The sequence below is a fragment of the Chrysoperla carnea genome (genome assembly GCF_905475395.1).
Source record: "Chrysoperla carnea chromosome X unlocalized genomic scaffold, inChrCarn1.1 SUPER_X_unloc_14, whole genome shotgun sequence".
Lineage (NCBI taxonomy): Eukaryota > Metazoa > Arthropoda > Insecta > Neuroptera > Chrysopidae > Chrysoperla > Chrysoperla carnea.
Genome location: NW_025408089.1, coordinates 65,001 through 70,915, shown reverse-complemented (window position 1 = coordinate 70,915; position 5,915 = coordinate 65,001). Strand labels below are relative to the sequence as shown.

Below are 5,915 nucleotides of genomic sequence, written 5' to 3'. Positions count from 1 at the left end.
TTTCTTTTTGTAAAAGCAAAAAAATTATATAAATGACATAATAAAATATATATTTGAAAAAAAAAAAAATTAATAATAATATATATATCTCATATGTTTTTTCTATTAATTTTAAAACAATAGAGATATAAAAAAAAAAAAATTTATATCAGTAATGGGTGAGACCATCTGATATTTAAAATGAAATTGTAATAATATTATTATATATTAATAATTATTGTATGAAAATTTTTTTTCTTATAATAAGAAAACAAAAATATCATGTATATTATTATATATTTAATATTATAAATACAAATAGTTCCCTGGTTGATCCTGCCAGTAGTCATATGCTTGTCTCAAAGATTAAGCCATGCATGTCTCAGTACAAGCCAAATTAAGGTGAAACCGCGAAAGGCTCATTATATCAGTTATGGTTCCTTAGATCGTACCCACATTTACTTGGATAACTGTGGTAATTCTAGAGCTAATACATGCAAACAGAGTTCCGACCAGAGATGGAAGGAATGCTTTTATTAGATCAAAACCAATCGGTGTAAATTTTAATTTGCATCGTTTAATTTGGTGACTCTGAATAACTTTAAGCTGATCGCACGGTCTCGTACCGGCGACGCATCTTTCAAATGTCTGCCTTATCAACTGTCGATGGTAGGTTCTGCGCCTACCATGGTTGTAACGGGTAACGGGGAATCAGGGTTCGATTCCGGAGAGGGAGCCTGAGAAACGGCTACCACATCCAAGGAAGGCAGCAGGCGCGCAAATTACCCACTCCCGGCACGGGGAGGTAGTGACGAAAAATAACGATACGGGACTCATCCGAGGCCCCGTAATCGGAATGAGTACACTTTAAATCCTTTAACGAGGATCCATTGGAGGGCAAGTCTGGTGCCAGCAGCCGCGGTAATTCCAGCTCCAATAGCGTATATTAAAGTTGTTGCGGTTAAAAAGCTCGTAGTCGAATCTGTGTCCTACACTGTTGGTTCAATGCTCGCATTGTTTAACTAGCATGTTATGTGGGACGTCCTACCGGTGGGTGGTACAGATTATGTATAAAGTATATTTTAGTGTTATTATTTATTTAATGCATTATATATATTTTTATTATGTAATTTGTCGTAAGTGTTTAACCGTTAAGAGCGGTGGCAGCCCCCAATTGCAATCCCGTCGCGGTGCTCTTAATTGAGTGTCGAGGTGGGCCGGTACGTTTACTTTGAACAAATTAGAGTGCTTAAGGCAGGCTCAAATTTTGCCTGAATATTGTGTGCATGGAATAATGGAATAGGACCTCGGTTCTATTTTGTTGGTTTTCGGAACTCCGAGGTAATGATTAATACGGACAGATGGGGGCATTCGTATTGCGACGTTAGAGGTGAAATTCTTGGATCGTCGCAAGACGGACAGAAGCGAAAGCATTTGCCAAAAATGTTTTGATTGATCAAGAACGAAAGTTAGAGGTTCGAAGGCGATCAGATACCGCCCTAGTTCTAACCATAAACGATGCCAGCTAGCGATCCGCCGAAGTTCCTCCGATGACTCGGCGGGCAGCTTCCGGGAAACCAAAGCTTTTGGGTTCCGGGGGAAGTATGGTTGCAAAGCTGAAACTTAAAGGAATTGACGGAAGGGCACCACCAGGAGTGGAGCCTGCGGCTTAATTTGACTCAACACGGGAAACCTCACCAGGCCCGGACACCGGAAGGATTGACAGATTGAGAGCTCTTTCTTGATTCGGTGGGTGGTGGTGCATGGCCGTTCTTAGTTGGTGGAGCGATTTGTCTGGTTAATTCCGATAACGAACGAGACTCTAGCCTGCTAAATAGACGTACTTTACCGGCATCTCAAGGCCCATCGGCTGTTTGTTTCCCATTTCATTCATTTTCATGTGTGTTATGTATTGTATTTATATATGCATGTATTTTTGAGATTTAACGATCAAGATTATATTTTGTATATATTGTGCTTTATGTTGCATATGTTATGGTGTATGGGTACGCAGTTTTTTGATGTGGTTTTTACTGCCGGCGTACAAATAATTCTTCTTAGAGGGACAGGCGGCATTCTAGCCGCACGAGATTGAGCAATAACAGGTCTGTGATGCCCTTAGATGTTCTGGGCCGCACGCGCGCTACACTGAAGGAATCAGCGTGTCCTCCCAGGCCGAAAGGTCCGGGTAACCCGCTGAACCTCCTTCGTGCTAGGGATTGGGGCTTGCAATTGTTCCCCATGAACGAGGAATTCCCAGTAAGCGCGAGTCATAAGCTCGCGTTGATTACGTCCCTGCCCTTTGTACACACCGCCCGTCGCTACTACCGATTGAATGATTTAGTGAGGTCTTCGGACTGGTACGCGGCAATATTTCTGATATTGCCGATGTTGCTGGGAAGATGACCAAACTTGATCATTTAGAGGAAGTAAAAGTCGTAACAAGGTTTCCGTAGGTGAACCTGCGGAAGGATCATTAACGATATATATAAAATATATTTATTTATATTTTTTGTATTGTTTTTAAATATTCCAAAAAATAAAAATATTATTGATAAGAAATATTTTTTTTAACAAAATAACATATTAATATGTAATTTTCTCAAAATATATAATAGTAATTATGTGTTAAAAGAGATTTATTTTGGTTATGATATCATATTAAAGTAATACGCCAAACTTTTTTTATACACATAATATATCTATACATATAATATAGAGAATATTATATAAATATTAATAATATATTTGTTACATATAAAATATTTTTATATTCAATATTATTATTATTATTAAACAATAATTATTAATAAAATCTATAAATAATTTCTCTTATAAAAAAGTGAAATTAAAAATAGAATATATTGAAATTATTTGTTTATATGTATATAATCTCTATTAAGAAAAATAAAATAAGATTATAATTGATATAATCTATATTTTTATTTTTCTATGTTATATAATAAAAATAAAGAAAACACAAGATAAAATTTTTTTAAAGAATAAAATTTATTTCAAATTTAAATTTCTTTATGTTTTGTCTTGATATTTCTTTTTTTTTATTAAAAGTTATTATGTTAAAAAACAAACCCATTTGTTTTGTACCATATTAATATTATATATATTTTTATGTAGAAAATAATTTATAAAAAAAAAATAAATACATTTCTATAAAATATACCAAATATTAATTATTATATCTAGCTAGCACTAACAAAAATATCAAAAATGTTATGTATATATTTATTAATACCATAATATCTTTAATTTATATATATATATATTTAAAATAAAATATATAATTTATATTCTAGAAAAATTTTTTTATTTTAAAAGAATTTATAAAGATATATAAATTAATAATTTTATTTTTTATATTAAAAATAAAGATTATTATTAATAATAATACTTACATTTAAAATTTAAAAAGATTACCCTGGACGGTGGATCACTTGGCTCGTGGGTCGATGAAGAACGCAGCTAATTGCGCGTCAACTTGTGAACTGCAGGACACATGAACATTGACATTTCGAACGCACATTGCGGTCCTTGGATACTGTTCCCGGACCACATCTGGCTGAGGGTCGTATACATTATATTAATATAATAAAAGATTATTTTACATAAAATTTTTTTTATGAAAAAGAAATTTATCAATAATTAAAAAAGAAAATTTATTTTTTCATATTTAATTAAATTGATAAATAAAATTTTTATAAAAGAAATGTAAAATTATTTATATATGAATGTTTTACGCCAAATATAAGAAAAAAATAAATATAAAATGTTTTTAATAGCATTTAAAATTTATATATTTTTTATTATTTGTCGACATTTTTAAATTAATATATCAATATTATTTTTTATCATTTATATATAATATTATAAAACTTTATGTTAATAATAATATTAATAATAAATGATATTAATAATATATTTTTAAAATATTAAATAAAGAAGAATAAACAAAAATATTATATATTAATATTTTGTTATGGAATATTTTATTTGTAATAAAATTTTCAATATACTCGAAAAAAATTAATATATATAATTATTTATTTTTTATTTTCTTCTCTTTAGATAAATATAAAAATAATATTATATAATAATATTAAAAAAATTTGAGTATGAATAATTAAGAAAATTGTTTACTTATAAAATATAACAAAAACATAATATATAAAAAAAATTTTTGTTTTAATACTTCTAAAAACTTTTACGACCTCAGAGTAGGTGAGATTACCCGCTGAATTTAAGCATATTATTAAGCGGAGGAAAAGAAACTAACTAGGATTCCCTTAGTAGCGGCGAGCGAACAGGGATAAGCCCAGCACTGAACCCCGTGGCTGATAAACAGACACTTGGGGAATGTAGTGTTTAGGAAGATTCAATATAAACCTATTGTTATATAATACATCCAAGTCCATCTTGAATGGGGCCATATACCCATAGAGGGTGCCAGGCCCGTAGTGATTATTATTGATGATAGGTGAATCTTTCCTTAGAGTCGGGTTGCTTGAGAGTGCAGCTCTAAGTGGGTGGTAAACTCCATCTAAGGCTAAATATTACCACGAGACCGATAGCGAACAAGTACCGTGAGGGAAAGTTGAAAAGAACTTTGAAGAGAGAGTTAAAGAGTACGTAAAACCGTTCAGGGGTAAACCTGAGAAACCCGAAAGGTCGAAAGATGAGATTCATTTACTTTTTATCGTTAATCAACCAATTTGTACTAGCATGTGACAAAAATTTTTATTAGGAATTTATTTTTAGTAAAAATATATGCACTGCTGTATATTGTTAATTGTATGATAACGAGGTATGCACTTCTCATCTTGTAGGACGTTGCGACCCATTAAATATTAATCTATAGGCATTGGTGCGTTGATTAATGTACAATATTATTTTTTGATAATATTTTGTGTATGTTAAACGCCTATGTTTCTTGATTAATTGTTTGATGGTATTAATTATAAATTGATATTGAGTCGCGTTATTAACGCGTTCAGATCCACCACGAGTATAAATAGGTTTTTTTATTAAAACATATTATATATACGGATTTTATGCCGTTATATGATACTATTTAACTGTCAGTAGGTGTATGATAATGAACTGGCTCATTTTTTTTTATTAAAAATTTATCTGTCAGCGACGATATAGCTTTGGGTACTTTCAGGACCCGTCTTGAAACACGGACCAAGGAGTCTAGCATGTACGCAAGTCATTGGGAATAAAATATTTTTTCATCGAAATATTTATAAATTTTATGAAACCCAAAGGCACAATGAAAGTAAATATTATTTATATTTTTTTATAAATGATAAAAGGAGGATATATTTATATTATGTATTAAATATCGCACTCCTAGGGCGTCTTATATTATTATAATTTAGTTTTCGGATTATATTATAATAGAGGCGCACCTAGAGCGTACACGCTGGGACCCGAAAGATGGTGAACTATGCCTGGTCAGGATGAAGTCAGGGGAAACCCTGATGGAGGTCCGTAGCGATTCTGACGTGCAAATCGATCGTCGGAACTGGGTATAGGGGCGAAAGACTAATCGAACCATCTAGTAGCTGGTTCCCTCCGAAGTTTCCCTCAGGATAGCTGGCGTTCATTATATAAGAGTCTCATCCGGTAAAGCGAATGATTAGAGGCCTTGGGGCCGAAACGACCTCAACCTATTCTCAAACTTTAAATGGGTGAGATCTCTAGCTTGCTTAAAAACATTATTTATAATGTGAAGCTATGAGAATATATTTTTTATATATGGATCAGAGTGCCAAGTGGGCCACTTTTGGTAAGCAGAACTGGCGCTGTGGGATGAACCAAACGTAGAGTTAAAGCGCCAAAATTGACGCTTATGGGATACCATGAAAGGCGTTGGTTGCTTAAGACAGCAGGACGGTGGCCATGGAAGTCGGAATCCG

At 32.4% G+C, this 5,915-nt stretch overlaps 3 non-coding genes across 3 annotated transcripts in view; all 3 read left to right on the top strand.

The window, feature by feature from the left end:
- The first annotated feature begins 302 nt into the window (after positions 1 to 302).
- LOC123303802 lies at positions 303 to 2,458 on the top strand. The gene has a single exon (XR_006535887.1). It is a non-coding gene; the product is annotated as a small subunit ribosomal RNA (ribosomal RNA).
- Positions 2,459 to 3,411: 953 nt separating this feature from the next.
- On the top strand, positions 3,412 to 3,566 carry LOC123303812. The gene has a single exon (XR_006535896.1). It is a non-coding gene; the product is annotated as a 5.8S ribosomal RNA (ribosomal RNA).
- A 635-nt stretch (positions 3,567 to 4,201) lies between these two features.
- LOC123303807 overlaps positions 4,202 to 5,915 on the top strand; it is a 4,579-nt gene continuing 2,865 nt past the window's right edge. The window contains exon 1 of the ribosomal RNA XR_006535892.1: positions 4,202 to 5,915. This exon is cut by the window's right edge and continues 2,865 nt beyond it. This is a non-coding gene — a ribosomal RNA (large subunit ribosomal RNA).